A 20,969-nucleotide genomic window follows, 5' to 3' on the forward strand; every position below is an offset into this window, starting at 1 on the left:
AGAAAGAAAGAAAGAAAGAAAGAAAGAAAGAAAGAAAGAAAGAAAGAAAGAAAGAAAAGGGGAGATAATGTGATCAGATAGGAGACTAGAACAAAGCCATACACTAGAGATTTAGGCTATATTTTGATATGTTAGAAGAAACTGTATCTCAAAATTTTAAAGAGAAAACAACTTATATATATATGCCAAAAATAAGGGTAACTGCTATGAAGTGATAGAGTGTGAGCGTAAAAATGAAAAATAAAAATTTTTTTTAAAAAGGGATTTATAAGGTGTTGGTTGAAAAAGAGAAAAAGAAAAATTAAAAAAAAATCAGTTAAAAAATTAACTTCGAAAAACTAATGAATCATGGTAAAAAAGCCATGAATTCTATGTGCAGTATTCCCCTAGCGCTGGAGTTCTCCCATTCTCATTGATCAGTAAACTTGGTCTTGGCTGACTGCTCTTGCTGATCTTCTGGGGGAGGGGCCTGTTGCCGTGGTTCCCAAATGTCTTTGATGGAGGCGGAATTGCCCCACCCTTGCCGGTCTGGGCTAAGCGATCTGCTCGGGTTTGCTCTCAGGAGCTTTTGTTCCCTGCAAGCTTTCCAACAGCTTTGGAGGACCAGAGTGAAAATGGCGGCCTCCCAATCTCTGCCCCAGAGGAGCTGAGAACTCGGGGCCCCGCTCCTCAGTGCGCCCCCAGAGAAAAGCAGTCACTCCCGTCTCCCCGGTCTCCTGCTGCACTCCGTGCTCACCCGGCCTGTGACCGAGCGTTTGTATCTCTGGCACCTGACCCCATGTGGAGTCTCCAAACCCAACAGATCCCTGCGTTGCGCTCCCGCACTGCTCCTCCTGGGAGAGGAAGGGGAATCTCCCCGGCTCTGCCGCTTGTCCAGTCCCTGCTGGAGGAGCAGTGGCCCGACTGGGCTGGGGATCACAGTTTATGGCAACCCCAAGCTGAGAGCCTGTGTCTCGGCTCTGTCTCTGCAGCCGGCTTCCCCGCTCCGATACCTGGGAGCTCTGCTGCACTCAGGTACCCCCGGTCTTTCTGTGACCCCAAGGGTCCTGAGACCACACTGTCCCGCGAGGGTTCCACCCTCCGCTTAGCTACTGGAGCAACATCCCTCAGCTGAGCCAACTTCTAAAATTCCGATTTTGTGCTCTGTTGCTCTATCACTTGCCAGAAGTGGCCAACAGAGGCCCCCTCCCCTGCCGTCTATCCTCCCGAATATCGCCTCAGATTCACTTCTCCACATGTCCTACCTCCCAGAAAGTGGTTGCTTTTCTGTTCAGAGAGTTGTTGCTATTCTTCTCTTCCATCTCCTATTGAGTTCGTAGGTGTTCAGAATGGTTTGATCCCTAGTCAGCTGAATTCCTGGGACCAGACGAAATCCAGGTCTCCTACTCCTCTGCCATCTTGCTCTGCCCCAAATTATAGTATCTTGAAGTGGCTGTGGATTGGCAGGGCCCACGATAATTGAACTTAAGATCAGATATAACAGAACAAATATTTGAAAGTAGTTGGCTAGAGTACAAGCTGCATTAAGGATAGCAGGATGTAAAACAGGGCATTTTGGTATGGTCATTTTGATGCTGCAGATTTTTTGATGCATTTGTATCAAAATGGTTCTGGCAAAATAGATGGTACAGTGATGAAAATACCTCGTGGCAAGTATTCACAGGTTTTTCTTCTCTTACGCATGCCAAGGAAGAGCCTGCATTTTCTCTGTTTACTTTCTTGTATCTGTGTTGAGCAGATAATGGGAGTTACCTCCATAGGAGAGATATCGCTAATATCTCTGTCTCCGATAAAGAAGAATTGGAGGGAAGCAAAGATGTGATTGATTTACATAAGAGAGGGGGTGTAGTAAGTCCTGAAAGGAAAGCCTTTATCAGGAAGACACAGAGTCAGGGAAAGAGGGCTGATGTTCAGAGAGAAACAAAGTGATTGAAGGAGTAGCAGCTGTCCAGCAAAGAGGATTTTTGAGGCATTCGATTGGATAAATAGGACTGATTAGGACATTTGGAGCACTTTGTGTGATGTGCTTTTCCTACTTTATCAGCTCTTCAAGGTACTCCAGTAGAGAATTGTAGGATTTTTTCAAGACTACCGGAGTTGGAATTGTGTTTCTTCTAGATGTGACAAGGCCCAGATGAGCCTCTAAAGTAAAAGTTTTGAAACACAGATTCATCTGGCCTACACGTGTCTGTTTATTTTTATTAGGAAGTTGTGCTACAATGCAGCACTGATTCTGACTTCATTCTTAACCCCATTCCTGCCATTCAGTGAGCATCACTTCTTTATAGCAAGAAAACAACCAATACTGGGTTCACATTTTAAGAATTTAGTGCCTGATGATTTTTCATCATAGTAAAAATATTGAACAAAATAAAATACAGTGCATATATACAATGTATATATGCCATTGATGATTAAGGGAATGGTAGAAATATCATTGAGAATTTTTTTGTTTGAGGCTGAGATAAGTAATCATACTAGGACCCAAGTCTCGACCATGTTTCCCCATAATGCCACTTTTTTTCAGATAAATATTCTCAATGAAATAACATTGGCCAAATTATGGGGTTTATCAAAAGCAAGTTCCCATAAATATAAAGAGGAAAAGTTCCATTATTAAGCTATTTGGTCTATCTATTCCCATTGGGAAATGATGTTTCTAAGTGAGAAATCAAAGACTAAGAGTCAGGCCATACAAGGTATATGTTAATATGGAGATAATAAGGAAACATTTAGCTTATATTGATTAATGGTCTTCCCTGAGAAAAACAAGAGTGGTGACATGACTTCTGATTCTGTGTGATTTGTCTGCTGGATGTTTCTCACAAACTAATTCATTCTTCAGCCCGTTTCTTGACTTAAACATCCCTGGCCTTTGTGCTATTTCATTCTTTACCGTGGGTTGGTCATGAAGTGGTGGAGTTTATAGATGGAATGAGGCTGAAGGAGGAGGTAAAAATATGTGTTTTCCAGAATTGAAATAGGTGAAAGTTTGATTTTTTTCTTGTTAATTTCAGAATGCCTACCTCAAAAACACTCAGTAAAACTGTCTTGGTGGAATGTTTTTGGTATTAATAATCAGCTCTTTAGATGCCACATTTCCAGGGAAGAGCTGGGTAAGATTCATAAAGGACCAAGATTAGATTTAACAGGCACCTTTGTGTTAGATTCTGGAGGGTTGAGTGCAAAACGTATGCATTTGGCTTCAATTTTGTAAGAAATAGGAAACTAGAAAATTGTCCTTTTAATCCAAGAGTGATAGAAATAAAGTGGCATTTTTATTGTACTCCAGAAGACTAAAACCCAAAGTTAGTTTCTTGGGTATTAAAAGTCTTACTTGGAAAAATAAAAATAAATTTAAAAAAGAATTTTCATAGTCAAATAAAGTTGGGAAATACTGAGTTAAACACAGCTAAGCATATTTCCAAGATGCAGGGCTTCCAGGGCCATCAGAGACTGTTGATATTCCACATAAATGTCCCAAAGGGGAATAGTAGACAGTGTTTCCTCAACTTGGGGAACTTGTGGTCTGAAAACACACTGATCTACAGGATGCAAATGATTTCGAGGACAAACAGAACTGGAAAGCAGAGGAAATATTAAAAGGATTATCCAAATAACACAGAGGGAAAATAATAATATCCTGCCTTAGAAGTAACAGAATGAGATTGGAAAGGAAGTTCTCAATGCTGTGGTATATAAGAAGTATCCAAAAACTTTGGTGTAAAATCGACATCCTTGAGATCTTTACTATCCCTTATATAGGTACATGTATCTACATCTTTAATTTTTTATTACCCTATATTTCTGTCAATTGAACATTTCTGTCTTCAATTAAATGTGACACGTACCAAACTCCTTATACTTTGCTTCACCTACTTGCTTCCTATATAATTTATTCATCTAGCGCCTCCATCTCTCAAGCTCCAACACAACAGATTCTTCTTTGACTCCTCCTTCTCACCACCCAAAAACTCACAAAAAAAAACCTGTCACTTTTTACCTCCTAATTATTGCTAATCTTTGTCTACCTCTTCATCTCCTCGGACTTCCCATCTAATTCTCTTTCCAAAATTCTTTTCTTAAAAACAAGTCTAATGGTGTCACCTTCACTCTGTGCTTGAAATACTGTACTTCCCAGTTGCCTAAAGGACAGAGTCATCCTTCTAAGTGAAGGCTTCCGTGACCTGGCCCAGACTCCACGTCTGCCATTTCTTCCTCAACTGAGTTGAAGCTATTTCCTGATAAAACATCAGGGAAGTAGGCCTCAGGTCCCTGCATCCTGTACACATGTTATGTCCTCTTCCGTCACTGGTGAGAGCTCTCTCATTCTTTAAAATTGTTTGCTCCCTCTTTGAAATCAGTTATGAAGATATTAAATAGATCTGTCCCATCACTTCCCCTCACATACTTGTATGCTGCTACCATATAAAGAAAAACAATATAGTCCTACCTTTGTTTGCTCTCCCAAAGTCAGTTTTGTCTTCACGAATGAGTAAGCACTTTCTTCTAATCTTCTGGTGAATATGTTGGTCTGGAAGCTTCCCAAGACTTTCTAAATGTTGAAATAAATTATTCCTATTGGTTCCCCTTTGTCCTCTGTTCTTCAAAATATAATTACCGCTTAGTTAAATTTAATTCCATTTTTGGCCCATTTTGCCTTTCTAAAAACAACTGAAAACTGCTTATTTCATTACTAATATTTATCACATAATTTACTAATTTTCAACTCAATAGCAGCAAACCAATTCCAAGGTCACTTTCCAAGTCTTTTTTAAAAAACAAGATGGCAAAGTGCCAAAAGTTTGGTGCAGTGGCCAATTCTAATGAAACATTAAACATTTTAGCCAGCAATTCCAGTGTCCTCTGCTTTAGAAACATTAGGGGGGATGCCATCTGTTCTTAGTGATTTATTTAGGTTTTGTCAATTTTTTCTAAAGTATCCTCTCTATTTATTTATTTATTGATCAATTTCTCTGGCCTATGCACTATGAAAGTCACTAAGAATGTATTAAACAGCTAACTGGTGCCCAGCATAGTGCTGGGTAACATGGGAAATACAAAACATTTTAGGTTATGCATCTGTCCTCCAGAAGTTTGTTTTTAGTTGGAGTAAAAAAGCAAAAACAAAAATATGTAAACCATGTGACTTAATTAACCTAGGCGCTATTAGCTGCAGGTACAAAATACATTAAGCTCCAGATTTCAATGTCTCTTGAGCTCCTTCCAGCAGCCTTCTCCACTTTCCTGCCAAACCCTTCCATTTCTCTGTGGACTTTCTAAGAGGTGTTTCTCATGCGCTCAAGAAAAGCCTACTCATATTCTTTTGTGTTAGCATTCCCTTGGACATGTATTGCTTAAAAATGTTTTGAGAGAGGTATTTCACCATGGCCATTGCTGTCAGTGGTCTTGAAATTTTTGCTCTCTGCCAGGCGTAGCTGGTACTGCTGATGCTTCTCACCTGCTCTGCAAGCTGGCTAGATGCTGCCATTTTGGGTGATGGAAAGATGGGAAGAACTTTGGTCTTCCTAACTCTGTTCCCTGCACCCTGAAGTAAGGCTGACTGCATATCTGGTCTCTCACTATCTTTTGTCAGAGCAATCCTTCATCTTTTGTCTTGCACCTCTTTTCTACACCTTGAGGTGGCTGGACAATAGACTTCCTCTTCTATTTCCTCAACTTGAATATCTTCTGCCTCTGGTCACCGTGCACCATTCTTTTCCTTCCTCTTGCAACTGGAAATAAAATTTCTCATTCATGTAGACTCATGCCAAACAATGCTGGGAGGTATCACTGATCCTGCATGTCCAATCTTCATTTGGGACTGAATAAATTCACAGTGCTTCTCAATTAATCCTCACAACAGCCCTACAAGGTGGGCCCTGCTATTCATGTTTTACAGCAAAGTGTACTTAAGTTTAGAGAAACTAGCTTAAGGGCACACGACTAGTAAGATTCCATTATTAGAAAATGTTGGCAGCCTATTCCATGAGTGGGAAACTGTAGCCGTTTGATTGCTTTAATTTGCATTCCCTTTTTGTTACATAAAAAAGTAATGTCTTGATTATAGAGAAACCAGCAAAATGAATTTTATTTTGATGGAACTTTAAGTTAGAACATGATAGAACTTTAAGTTAAATTCACAGTGGCTGATGGGTCCCTCCTCAGAATCTTTTTTTTTTTTCCAACCCTCATGTAACCCTCTAGACCAAATTTGAAATCAATAAACAATAAGGCCACTGCTCAAATCAGGCATTATCTGCTTCAGAACTTGTCATGTCTCAGTTTCTGATTGGCAAGTGAATTATAGCCAAGTACTTATTAGATGGTTAGGCTCCCTTCCAGTACAGTCTTCAATTATCTTTGTTATTGTACAGCAAAGAACATTTGCTTGATGAAGTAGGGCTGATTTGCTTATTGTATGTCTCTGCATTTTCGTTAATCTCTCCAATTCTGCAATTTGTATCAGTTTTCTAGTTATTAGAGTGAATTCATGAGACCATGCTTTATTATTAGTGCTGTCTCCTAGCAGTACGTAACCCTTTGGAATATGCAGAAAACATGACAAATCTCCCAGCCCTGAAGTCTTTGCAGGCTGAGTATGAATGGCCCCACTACAGCAAACCAACAGGGAAGAGTGCTAATGTTTTAACTGGTGAAGCTAAAGAGTGAATAGGAATCTATTAACATTCTTAGCCATTTAAACAGTCATCTCTTCCTTCTTCTCATCCCTGTGGCTTAAATGCAGTTTAAAAAATATATTTTCATATGTGTGTGATTATCGCTTCTCTAGTAGAATACATATTTCATGGTGATGCTAGACTGAACCTCAGTTTTACTGTAGGACTTTAATTGGAGAACCCCCTTGAACCTCCTAACAAAATTTTCCTCTTAGGTTACCCACATGAAGTCTCTAGCTTATAACTAAATATTGATTAAGAAACAGTCTTATTATCTTCAGAAAATCCCAAGTAATCAAATGGTCATGTTCCTGGACTTGGGGGATCCCCTGTCTTTTCTTTTCATTGGACTTCCCTAAGTATCATCACACAGCCCCTGACTGAGGGCAGATACAGGTAGCGATCTTGATATCGCTTGAACACTACTTCAAGGAGAAAGTTAACACTAATTAATACATGTCAAAGATTTTCTAATCAATTTCCTCTTCTCCGTAGTGAATTATTTCCATCAGACAACAGAATTCTTGCTTCAAGACTCCTAAAACATAAAATTTGGCATGGGATATGGGGATTCACACACAGCATATAATGTTGTAGCATGTGAGCAATATTGAAAGAATAGATTACTGGACATAATGTTTTGGGCAGAATTGAAAAGTTTTGCTAAAGGGTGGATTTTTAGAAAGGGCATAACGGAGAAAATGAATCATTCTTTGGAGGAAGATCAAAATACCTGTGTTTCTATACATGGAAAATGCCTTCATGTTTAATCTCTTTAAAAACTGTAGCCCCATTCTTTCGAGGTCAATATCCTGAAATTAGGGAAACAGAGAGTCTTTAATTTGTGTACCTTACATCTCCTGTATTTTGTTAACCGAGTATTTATGATCTTGTGTCAACATTTATGATGTTGACTATTACATCCTTTCAGAGGTCAGTGGGAGGTGACCATTTCTCCATTTCTGTTCAAGTCTCTCCATATTCGGTATTGTGCAAAGATGCCTTGAGAGGTAAAGTGTATGAATAATGATTTTTTATGACTGCAATTATTCCTCAGTTGATTATTCATTACTCATAGTGTGAACTCTGAGTGAAATTTACATTCTCTTGCTATAGTTAAATGTTACTATCAATTTAGTGTTATAAATTTCTGCTGGATGTAAAGTAATCATGCCTCATTTCCAATATTGAATTGTCTTTGAGTGAGTGATCATATGTCTTTACCGAGCCTTTTCTATTAATTACTAATATTTTCAATCTTGTATAGTACCATAAATCTTATCCATTAAATGAAAAATCATGGTTAATTCTGAATCATTAAATGAAAACTAATGACTAAATCTGACTCAATTCATGATAGTATCTTTCTAAATTTCATGTTTGTGCTAATCTCCATGAAACCGGATGCCTTTATATGCTTGCTTCACATTTGTGTTTTAGCCTTTATCCTAGTTTGTTCTTTCCCAAATAGTTCTATATTTGCACCTTGAATTATTCCAAAAGGTTTTAAAGTAGCTTTGTACTGGGTTCACTATCACTTGGATGTCTTTCTCAAATACTTTTCAAATCTCTGTTCTTAGGAATATCTCATTAGCTTGATTTTTGTTTTTGTTTATTTCAAAGTATTTTGAATAGATTTTTTATTTATTTCCAATACCAAAACATGTTCACATGTTTGGCTAAAAACATTAAACAATGGATATAAAAGGCATTCACTGAAAGCACAGAGAATAGTTTTAGTTACATATACACTTTTCTAATTTTTTTCTATTATACATAAATAATCCTCTGATGAATATTCTTATACATAATTTTTGTACATATTTTTGCTTGTTTTCCTGAGGTAATTGTTTAGGAGTTGTATTTCCAGGAAAATGTTCTTTTTAGGTAAATTTTAATCTTTGTCTAAATTTGGCATTTGAATTATTTATGTATATATATGAAATTAAGTGCATATATCATTGAACACTGATGTTTCTTCAGTTACGAATTTCCTTTTTACTAATTTCCTTTGTCCATATGTCTTGAACTTTTCATCTTCTTACTAATTTGTAAGAGGTATTAGTAAATTTGTGGGATCAATCCCTTGTCACATATTCTTGTATACACATTTTATTTGCTCAACTCTATTAATCCCATTTTTTTAATCCTTCCTTTTCTTTTAAACTAAGAACTTATTTAACACTGTCAAATTAATTTTTGCCCGTCGTTTCTTTTAGCTTTTTTCACTTTCCCCTATTTATCACTTTAATAGGTTTGTAATTTGCTCTGTTTCTCACAAAACTGACCTATTTAACCCACACTCTTGCTTTCACCATTGGCCACAGGTTTAGTATGCAATTAGAGTTGCCTTTTAGAAACTTTCATTGATTTTACACTCTTGCTTGTAAAGTCCAGTCTCCTCTTCTGTCACTAGCAGCTTTACTTCTCTGACTCCAACTGGTCCCCAGCGGAAATCAGAGGAGTCACATAATTTTCTTTTAATTTTATTTATTTATTAGGGAGAGAGAGTATGAACAGGGGTAGAGGGAGGAGCAGGCTCCCCGCCGAGCAGGGAGCCCGATGCGGGGCTGGAGCCCGATGCGGGGCTCAATCCCAGGACCCTGGGATCATGACCTGAGCCAAAGGCAGACGCTTAACCGACTGAGCCACCCAGGTGCCCTGAGGTGCCACATTATGATAGGGAGAAGGATGGCCCACAAAAGGTGCCCATGCCCTCAGCTCTAGAACACATGAATATGTTATATACAACATGGCAAAAATAACTTGGAAGATGGAATTAAGGTCATGGACCTTAAGATACGGAGACTACCTTGTTTTATCTGCATGGGCCCAACATAATCACACGGGCCCTTAAAAATGAAAGAGGAAGGCAGGAGAATGAGTCAGAGAAATGTAATGTTAGAATAGACAGGAGACTTTTGAGGCATGAGAGAGACTTGACCCTCTGTTGCTCAAATTGCCAATGAAGGAAGGAGGCCTTGAGGCAAAGAATGATTGGCTTTTAGAAGTTGGAAATTGTCCTCAGCTGGGAGCCAGTGAGGACATGGGACCTCTACCTGACAACCACAAGGAACTGAATTCTGCTAAGAACCTGAATGAGCAAAGAAATGGATTCTCCCCCACAGACAGAAAGGCACATGATACAGCCTCGCTAAACTTTGACATCATGCTAGACTTCTGGCCTACAATATATAATGTATATATTGTATATGTGACCTGTATAATAAACTTGTGTTGTTTAAGCTACTAAGTTTATGGTAATTTGTTATAGGAGTAATAGGAAACCAACAAATGAGGCTTTATGGACTTTGGTATTGGGCATTTCTGTTTCAAATTCTGACTCAGGCCCTTAATAGCTGAATAATTATAGAGCTTTATTCACTACTTATCTCATGGGGCTGTTGGGAACCAGAAAGTAGTTATAATAATGATAGTAATAAAACAATGATGACAATAATAATACTAAGAATATGTTAACAATATAATAGTATAGATACATACATATGTTTTTAAAATAATGACTGTGGGTAACACTTATTGAATGTTTACCATGTGTCAGATCTTTAGTATGTATTACTTCTTTTAATATTTATAATAAATTTCTGTTAGATGGTATTGTTATGATCCACCATGCCTATTTTTTTGTATACCTGAAGGATAGAGTTATTAAAAAAAAAGAAAAAAAAAAAAAAGGAGAGGAACAGAGAGGCTAACTTGCCTAAGCTCATTCATATAGTGAAAGGACGTTGGAGCCAATGCACTGAACCTAGACAGTGTCATCCAGAGCCTGCATGTTTAATCACCTTGCTATCGCTGTTCTATTATTGTTGTTGCCATTTAATATTAACCATTACACCACAGCTGTTCAATTATCATTGTTTTTGTTATCACTATATTATTGTTATCAACCCAATATCAATAAAAAGTCCACAGGTGGGTGCCTGGGTGGCTCAGATGGTTAAGCGTCTGCCTTCAGCTCAGGTCATGATCCCAGGGTCCTGGGATCGAGTCCCGCATCGGGCTCCCTGCTCCTTGGGAGCCTGCTTCTCCCTCTGCCTCTCTCTCTCTCTGTCTCTCATGAATAAATAAATAAAATCTTTAAAAAAAAATAAAAAGTCCACAGGTGATACAAAAGTAATAGTGGAAAGACTTACATATGGGGTTTTGACTTTGAACAAAGATTGCCTTTGAGCCTACCATATGGTTTGATCAAGGGGCCAATTCAGCTAACCAGAGCCTGCCTTTACACCTAGTCTAGGAGTCAGCAATGTATCTTGAGTCAAGTGACCCGCCTTTAAGTACCAACAGTTTTTAAATCGGATCTGTGAATTTTGAAGTGTTTAACTTCTGTGTTCCAGTTGCATAACAGATCTCCCCAGTGATACAGACACCTCTTAAAATTCTGAATTAAATCAGACTGATGGTCATTGTAACTATGAAGTTACAAGATAGATCATTCAGATATGAGGCTTTATATCATGAGAACTCTTTTTTTTTTTTTTTTTAGAACTTATTTTGGAAAAGGGCCGAAAAGTGAATCGTTGGATTTTTCACTTATATGCGGAAGGTTTCTATGTTTTGTTCATCAGTGCAGTTGCTTTTATGACGTTTCCTCTGGTTTTCACAGTGTTTAGCCATGGGACTTATGGCTGACAAAGCAGAAGTGTATGAGAAGTGAGACAATGTGAAGCAATGACCAGCTGTTTAATATTATGATACCACAAAACTGAATACATCTATTTTCCTGTGGGAGACAGAAGTACCTCGCTCTACAGCAGCACTGTGTGCAGAGAGAAGGTGCTCTGAGTATTGTGAATGAGATGACAGAGACGGGGCTGGAAGTCACTAGTGAATTCTCAGGCAGGTAAGACCCCTGCCCCCACGAAGTAAATGCTACACACTGTTGGCCTTGACCATCCCACAGATGGTGCTCCCGTCTCACTTACCCAAAGGGCAGCAATCCTGCTTTTCCCCCAGTCTGAACAAAAAGAATCACTGGGAGGCCTGGCGGGGGAGGGGAGGGGGAGATTATTCCAGTCAAATCTGGAAGTCCTATAAACTTAGGCCAGAGGCTACAACTTCAATCACCTCTGGCCCCTCCTCACTTTGCTCAGTACTCTTCCAGCTTTTCAATTAGTATTTCATTTCTTTGGCAAACTATTTACTCAGCTCATAGTTTATAGCTATAGCACTCATTTATTTTCAGTCATCGGTCATGGTAACTCAGCAAGAGCTCTGTGTTAGAGGTTTGAACATCCTCCTAATCAGCGTCCTGGTTTAACTTTGCCAGCCCACTGCCCACCCAGAAATCAGTGGGGTGTCTCTTAAAGGCAAGTCTGATTGTGATCCTCCTTGCCTGTCCCAAAGCCAAAATTAAAATCAGAGCCTCTCGGTATCAGTAGCTTAACCACAAGGAAAAATTCCATATTTCTTAATACATCTTCAAAAGGATTTACATCCACTTCCTCTTTCCCTTCCTTGTTCATTTCTCCAGTCCCGTATGTTGCTGCAAACTACCCCTGCTTTAATCCTCTGCATGTCCACATGAGCAGGAGCTTCAAGTCTTTGCAGCCTGGTAAAAACTTGCCATCATGTCACATAATTGCTTTTCTCATATGTTAAAGACGTATTAATTTTCCTTAGTAAGCAGAATGCTAATCCTTATATGTACGTACGTGTGTGTGTGTGTGTGTGTATAAATGCTCATGATAATTTTGTATGCATTATACAGTTTATTCCTTATTATACCACCTTTCAGTAAATAGTACAATTGTTACTATCTGTGTTTCACAGATGACACAACTGGGCTCTGTATGCTCCCTATTTAGCCTGAATCACCAGACAGTGGGTAAAAGACTACATATATCTGGTTCACTGTGTAGAGTCTAGTTTCTTTTCAATTCTGGGTTATTTTTGAGATGTCTCTGGCTCAAAATGAAGAATAGTTCAGAAATCAACCCCATGTAGGTTTCCTTCACCACTGTGTTGCTCACCACTGGGCTTGGCAGAGGACAGGTGCTTCATAATTATTTGTTAAATGAATGAAGGAACCTCTACTGGGCTTTCAAGCCTTTTATATTTGCGGATGGCACGCAGAGAAGAGATGTGATCTTCTCAGGGACTTAACATGCAAGAGGGACTTAGGACATCGAAGTGTGAAGAGATAGGCTCAGAAATGAATCTTGGCTCTATTCATTAATTGTGTGCTTTTGGACCATTATTTGAATTCTAAATCTCAATTCTGTCATCTGGAATTTCAATCATCTGGCTAAAACATAAAAGCATTAATCGCTTCATAGGGTTTTTGTGGGAGGTAAATGACATATGTATAAAAAGCATGTAGCACAGGGTCTAGCATTTAGTAGATGCTAGATAAATAGTAGTTCTCTTCCTGCTGTGAGGGAGAAGTGTTAATTCATAGCCATTTAGGTCAGCAAGCAATCCAATCATTTAACATTTTTTTCTAAATAGTCATTACATATTTATAATTCCAGGCACCTTGATTTATATGTGTTCCTGTTAGCTGCTTTTAAGCAGTTTCCAGCTTTTGCATACCCCTAGAGTTTATCTCATTCTGCTATATAGGTTGGAAATAAATTTTGGGAAAATCATACCAATATAACTCAACAATCTTTCAGGCTGGTGGATTTAGTTGTGAGTTTTAGCTAAGGAAAATAACAACCATAGTAAGATGTTTTGTAAATCCATACCTGATTGGAGAGAGGGTATTAAAGTTAAGCTCTTGATTTTAATATATCTGGGCATTAAGCTACCTTTTGTATTTTGCTTGGTATGCTAATCCATATAGAAAGCACTACAGAAATTTTGATTCTATGACGCCCTCTCTAAATGATTCTTTTAACCATGAGAGTACTGAAATGTGCAGTTTTGCAATCCATTTCAAGTACTCGAGGACTCAGGAAACAGTACTCGTTTTGCTTTTAAATAAAAAATTAGTCTAGACCTGAGTTATGTTTAGGGGTTTAAGAAAGGATAATGTGTTTTTTGATTCCTTTATGTTGCCCTATTAAGTTAGTTCAATTTGTTCCTTTCCTTCAAATGCCTTTTTTTTTTTTTTAGTAAGTTGAAAAAATACGTTTTTAGCCATTTCTACAGCTGATTATGCTGCTTGTGAAGTTTTGATGACTCCTTTCCCTGGTGAAAATCTGTGTGGATTTCTGAAGCAATGCAGTTTACATCAACAGTTTCTGTAGAGTCTTTGCCGTGGCTCTGATTTGTTAGCTGCGTCGTTTTAACTGATATAAGTCTTAATCTCCCCATTGGTCAAAAGCAGCAATTAATATCCACCTAACCTGTCTGTTGTATGTTTGAAATAATATATGTAGATCTCTGTGTATATATGGGGCAGAAGCTCTATAAATTTTAATCCCCTTTTCCATCTTTCTCTGCTAAGTATTCTTTAACCATCTCTATGCTGCTGATGGTTTTATATCTAGTAATAATACCACTTTGTGTTTATGCACCACTTATCCATTTTGCCAAGCACTCTCCTGCACTGGCTTTTCATCCTCATAACAAGCCTGACCGGTGGGTAACGTGGTGATTACCACTTCGTTTGGGAGATAAAACAAATTGTCAAATTGTAAACTTCTTACATGTGAAGGACTATGTCTTTTGCTCTTTTCTTTGTTCCTCTGTTCCTCAGAGCTTAGCACTGAACTTGGCATATATTTGGGGCTATATAAATATTTGTTGTACAGAACTGACTGATGGGAAGAGCAGTAACTTGTGCAAGGTCACACAGACAGAGGTGACGGCAAGACCAGGACAGTCTTTCAGATTTTTCCATTAGACAAGTGGGAGCAACTTTTAATTTTTTTTTTCCCAAAAGGGTCAATTCAGGGAAAATAAAAATGTTTATGTGCCACAATTTTCCAATTAAAATGAAAATAGCTTTATTGAGTCTCAAGGAAAAATATATTCCTTCTACTTAGACTGCTTCCTTCTGCAGTAGAAAAGTGCCAAAGATAAATATTAGCACTCCTTTTTCACCACTAAAATGTTAATATCTGGGCATATTTGAGAAGGAGCCACCCAGAGGCAGCTTTCCAATCTTTTATCCCTCATATTTACAGAGCACTTCAAAGTTCACAAAGTGCTTTCATAGGCATTATCTAATTACATTCTTGAAACAATCCCAGGAAGGGGTATTATTACCAACCACACTTTACAAAGGGTATACTAAAGTTGAGGGGGGAAATGACTTGCCTAAGGTCACACAGCAAGTGCATACTGAACAAGGTTAGATGCATTGCCTCACAGCCCACGTATACTGAGCCCTAGCTCCCTTCATCTGTTTTAGGTATGGGGGATACATATAAGATAGATTCCCCCTACCCAAAACAAAAAACAACACGAGCATTTCTCTTTCTTACCCCCTCAGTCTCTGGTGTCATGTGGTATTTTTTTTGTTTTTGTTTTTGTTTTTTAAATCCAGCTGAGTACAGGAGCCTGGGAATGAACCACTCTAACAAAACAAAAACATATTACTGTATTCCCTTCCCTGGAGGGTTTCTGCCCTAAAAGTCTCTGGTTTGTATGGGTAAGAATTACACTGTGTGCTACAAAGTGAAGCTCCATAGCTTCAGGCTGACCTAGCTGAATGACCTAGCTGGGTGACCAAGGCTACCAAAGAGAGATGTGTTCTGGTTTATAGAATGCCAGTGATTTGGTACAGTTTTGACTTGAAAATCTAGAAATTAATTTTGTGGCGGTATGCAAATATAGTAAGACTAGAAATTTTTCACTAAATACGCATGTAGTGACCTTTCTTTCCCACATCGATCCATTCTATTTTTTTCATATTCACCTCATTTGCTTTTGTTGACTTGCAATGGGAGATTGCAATAAAACAAGTTTATTTAACTAGGTTGCCCACTGTTAGCAAGTGAACAGAGGACCCCACCCACCACCACCGCCATTTCTCTTCAGGGAGTTCTCCAAGCCTTTTGGGAAAGTGGAGGAGATCTATGGAAATATGTGAGGCAGGTGCATGTTTGCATAGGGTGCCAAAGCTGGAAAGTATGAAGGAGTGAGAATGGCACAGGAGGCATGGCTTTCTGCTGATAGGACTGTCTCCCTGTATCCAGTCTCAGCCCACTGGTCTCCTTCTTTATCTCCCCTCAATGGCTTCTCATTTGTCACAGCTACATGAGGTAAGAATTAATTTTGAAGTTCTTTTTTTAATGATACTTTTCTTTTTTTGCTACTACATCTGCTCCCTCCCTCATTTGCATTTCACAGTTTATCTGTTGTAAGTGACATCATTTTCCAAATTCCTTTGAAGAGGACAGCGTTGTCTACCCTGTGGTAACCGATAATATCTTTTGCAGGGAAAAAGAATACTTGTGGAAAGTTGGCCTCAGATAACTCTCTCCTGTTGAAATCCAGAGCTGCTTTATATTTGATTTTCTGCTTTCCAACCCAATAGAAATCATCATTGACTTGTTTTAGACATGGTTGTCTAAAACATAGCTGATTGATGAAGTCCACATTTAGTGGACCAGCTAGGTTTTTCTGTTTGTTCTTTGAGTAATGCTGCTGAGAGTGAAATTAGACCCTCTGTAGCAAGTGCTGTTTCAGTGGATGAATGGATAGATTTAGACCATGGTGGGGAGGTCATCTTAGACTTGGGTATGTGTAATTTTTCTTCTCATATTTTCTTACATCTGCATTTCTAAAATATCACTGTACTTTTTATCAAAAAACATAAATGCAAAGATAAATCAATTAGTAGTTCATTGAACTGGAATATTCACAACATGCAATTTGCAAGTATTTTGTCACTTTTGTGATGTTTGTCTTCCATATTTCCAACATGCTAATGACTACATAAACAACTTAGCCCCATGTATTTTTATTTAATAAGAATCAAAATCCCCAAAACCTAGGTCTATTCCAGAATTTCCCCAAAAGATAATTAGTATAATTGATAAGAAAAGCTTGTACTTTCTTTTCCACATGTGGTAACTCTATTGTCAAAGGTAAGATTCAGCCCAATGTCGTTCACATTTTGCAGGTATTTATGAATCACCTAACTGCCCAAGGCACAATGCTCAGCCCTTTAATACTAAGATGTGATATTAAAGAATTGCAGTAGTGTCTTAACTTATCTCCTTGTGCTTTGCCTCTCTTTGCACCCATCAATCCTCTACACTGTCCATTCCTTTATGAAGCCATTTCTGATTCCTCCTCAGAATTATCACAACCTGTCTTTAAGGCACAACACTTATTCTTGTTTTAGGGCATGTAACATATGTTATCATTAGATAATGTATTCATTACAGATGATGCAGATAATTACTGATAATTAGTGGCAGATACAGATAATGAGTGGCATCCTACTCATTTTTAAAATGAACTATTGAATATAACATGCATACAAAGAAGTGCACAACTCACAATACATTTCTCAATAACTTTTCACAAAGGGAACATATTCATATGACCTTTTCCAGAGCCATAAGTAGGATATTACCAGTTCCCAAATGGTGGCCTTTGTGTTCCCTCCCAGTCACAGCTTTGCTCCCAAAGGTGACACCACCCCATCTCTCATCACCATAGAGGAGTTTTAGTTTTGTGTATCTGGATTTTTTTTTTTTGCTTAATATTGTGTATGTGAGTACATGAATTATTAGTGGTACATTGAGTAGCACTGCTATTTAATATCCCATTTTATGGGCATACTACAATTTATATATTCATTCTACTGTTGCTGAATATTTGTTTTTGTTTGCTTGTTTTGTTTACTAGCCTGAGGCTATGAGTGTGCTCCTGTGTACATTTTAACATATAGATTCCAGTAAGAACACATATATGTACATTTCTATTCATTTGTTAATCCTCTTCTTGGGATATAGAATTGCCACCATGAAATCAAGAATTGCATTTTAATTTTTAAAAAATAAAGGAATGTGTTGTGCAAACATTTGAGTTTTGAAAGCAAGTAAAGGAAACTTCTTAAGTTGTTCTACTTCCCCATTCCAGACATTGGGGATTTCAAGTCTGTTTCAAGTTCTGTTCCCCAGAAGTAAGCAAGCTAATTAGTAGAGAGTATTGGTTTAAAGAAAACCTGTTCTCAATTTAAAATAAAGAAACAAACAAAATATTCTGAAGCATCAAAGAGAAAGAAGAAATTATAAAAATACCAAAGGTAATATGAACTCCTAAAGAGAAATTTTCACATGAATTCCTAGAAACTTTGATAATAACAACTCATACCAATACTTAGTAAACTGAAACCAGTTCTTAACAATGAACCCAGAAAAGACTAAAGTGATTTCTGAGGTATAAAATATAAAATCAGCATTGGAAACATTTAATACAGAATGGTAGAACTGTCTCTGAAGAAGATCAGGTAATGAAATAGAAGGGAGACTGGAATAATTTTAAAAGTGTACTTAAATAATCTCAAGAGAAGATGGGGAATGAGAATATACCATGTGAGTAATGGGAATCAACAGAGAAGAACACAGAATAAAGAGAGATGACTACATAAGCAAGAATAATAATAAAAATAAATAGTAATAAAAGAAAAAATTCTAGAACTCAAGTAAATAAATTACCAAGATTGGGACTTGAGAGAAATAAAAAAAAACCTATTATGTTCCAAGTAAAATATATAAATGTAAACTACTACAAAAAGACATTAGGAATTTTTAAATTTAATTTTCAATATCAATATACAATAAAACAGCCTATCCAAAAAATACTGGTTAAATAACTTATCCAAATACCTTTTCCGGCACAAAGCACTGGCAGGTGTCATCCAGCATCTTAAGATGTGGAATTCCACCCTTTGACCTCAGCAACAATGTCTTTTGTCTTTTTGAATTTCCCTAGCACCAAATTCACTCAGTACATGCTCTTATTTTATCCAAATTGATCTTACTTTAGTCTTATAAATACATATTGTGCAGGTTTTATCTCACTATGTCCCAAGACATCTCAAAAAGACTCATGGGATCAATGATGAACATTCAAGGGTTAAGTAATACCGATATCTCAAAGCACAGGTACAATTCTGTACCAAAAATGGACTGTGCACTAAACATGATTGTTGTTTTTGAGAAGAAATATTTGGATTTAATTAAATAACATCATAAAGATAAGAAAATGACTAATAAAAATAAATTAGAATACAGAACACCAAAATGAGAGCTAGGACTAAAAAATCTTAACTGGTATAACTGCTGGAACAAAATAGGACACAAAGAAAAAAAAAGTAAAAATTAATGGACTCTACCTTCAAGATAAAGGTACGTAAGTGTCAGAAGGTAAAAGGACCTATAAAAGTGGTCAGATTTTCTTTTTTCAAAGATATGTATGGAAGAAGACTATTCTTGTATGTTGACACTTATGATACATTATAAAATGATTAATTATGTTATTAAGAAATAGTAAAATGAGAGCATAAAATAGAATTACAGAAAATGACATCTAAATAACAATTAGAAGAATAGATTTAAGTGGTTTAAAACCTCTATAAAAAGAGGAAGAAACTTAAATTGAATTGATAAATACATAAGATATGTATAAATAACACTTATAAAGAAATCTATATATAGACACCTTTGGGGACTGCTGGGGGCGGTCAGTGAGTCAGTGTGGACCTAGATCCACCCTCATCTGGAGTCAGGAGTCCCAAGCACAGGCATGGGTCAACCAGAGCCTCATTTGCCTCCCTTTACCCTTTCTTGCCAGGACCAGACTGACCCTCTCCATGGAGGTGCCAGCCTAAGCATGACTATATTTCGGGGCTTCTATTTGTAAGGGATCATTCAAGGAAGGATTTTTGCTGGAGGAGGTAAGACAACATGAAACCTTTAGCACTGACTCACAAAGCAACAGAACAAAATTTCGCAAACAGTAGAGACCTGTCATCAGCCTTGTTCAAAACGTTTGAGTTTTTATGACTGCACAAGCAAAATTAACGAACAGAGTTTGGATGGGATCCTTAAAGATTGGAGAAAGAGAGTTATTGGCGGTACAGATTCCAGTGAAACATACAGTAGAAACATGCCAAGAGCAGGTTATCCATGAGCAGCTCCCCTGCATCCCCTGTGTGCAGGATCTCATCTTCTTGCTCTTCAGCTTCATCTCTGTCACCAACACTCCCACTCATGCTTTAGAATAAATGCGTTTTCTTTAGGCTAAATTGGAAGAACTAAAAGGAAATCCTTTGTTCTTCCCAACCTAGGCAATACTAGCCAGCGTGAGAGCAAAGTGCCTTCAGTCATAAATACCTCCCAGAGATATGCCAAAGTTATGAAAGAAGATGGTACTGACTTTTTTGACAAGGATGGAATGATGAAAGAAATCAGGATGATTTACAGGTTTATAACACACTTCACACAAGCCAGGGTGTGCAGATGTGGAAGACTGAGCTAGTTGCTGAATCTTGTCAGGCCGAAGTGAACATATTAAGAAGACAAATCACTCAGAGGGAAAACGTATAGAACAAAAGAAGATTGTAGCAGGTGATGACGCTAAGCAGCCAGATGCCATCTGAAAATTTGGAACCAGTGTTTGGTCCTCAGATGTCATAGCAAGGTTTGTAGCTGAAGGTAGAAGCACACGGTGAGATACAGATTCCTCTGATCCTCCTCTCTCTCTCTCTCTCTTTTTTTATTGTACCCATACAATCAAGAAAGTACTTCTCACATTGAAAGTTGTATCCTTACGCCTGGACCTCAGATCATGGGCTCTTTGAACTCGGCTTCTGCCAAGGACAGACTGAAGTGTCCTGGAAGCAGAGAAGACCTTCCTTCCCTACGAGTAGCTGGAGACAGAGTTGAGACATCAGATAACAGTGATTATGAAAATCTGATTGACCCCCATAGACTCTTTAATAGGGACTTTTTTACTTGATTACTTGTTGAGAAAAAAGTTAAGTTGAGGACTTAATGGGAGGCTGCTTACTCAAATCCCTGGACTCCAAAGGGGAGAATCCCTATGCACAGAACTTGTAGGAGCCTAGCATTTGTGGGCCCTCACCTTTTGACCCAGTGTGCAGGTTTCAACAGAGAATCATTAAGAATCTCAAATGGTCCGGGCACTTGGGTGGCTCAGTTGGTTGTGCATCCAACTCTTGATTTCAGCTCAGGTCACGGTCTCAGGGTCCAGCTTCCCACTCAGCAGGGAGTCTGCTTGTCTCCCTCTTCCTCTGTCCCTCCCCGCCTCAAAAAAATTAAAAAAAATAGATAAAATTTTTTTAAAAAGAATATCAAATTGTTCTAATTCTGGTACTATTCATGGATATACTGG

The 20,969-nt window shown here is 37.9% G+C and overlaps 1 pseudogene; it reads left to right on the forward strand.

Annotated features, from left to right (window-relative positions):
• The window catches only part of LOC112824305 (BRISC complex subunit Abraxas 2 pseudogene), a 74,545-nt pseudogene extending 53,972 nt beyond the window's left edge, over nt 1-20,573 (forward strand).
• The last annotated feature ends 396 nt before the right edge of the window (nt 20,574-20,969 follow it).

The sequence above is a fragment of the Callorhinus ursinus genome, unplaced genomic scaffold (genome assembly GCF_003265705.2).
Source record: "Callorhinus ursinus isolate GAN/ISIS: 27379988/994484 unplaced genomic scaffold, GSC_fseal_2.0 scaffold9, whole genome shotgun sequence".
NCBI lineage: Eukaryota > Metazoa > Chordata > Mammalia > Carnivora > Otariidae > Callorhinus > Callorhinus ursinus.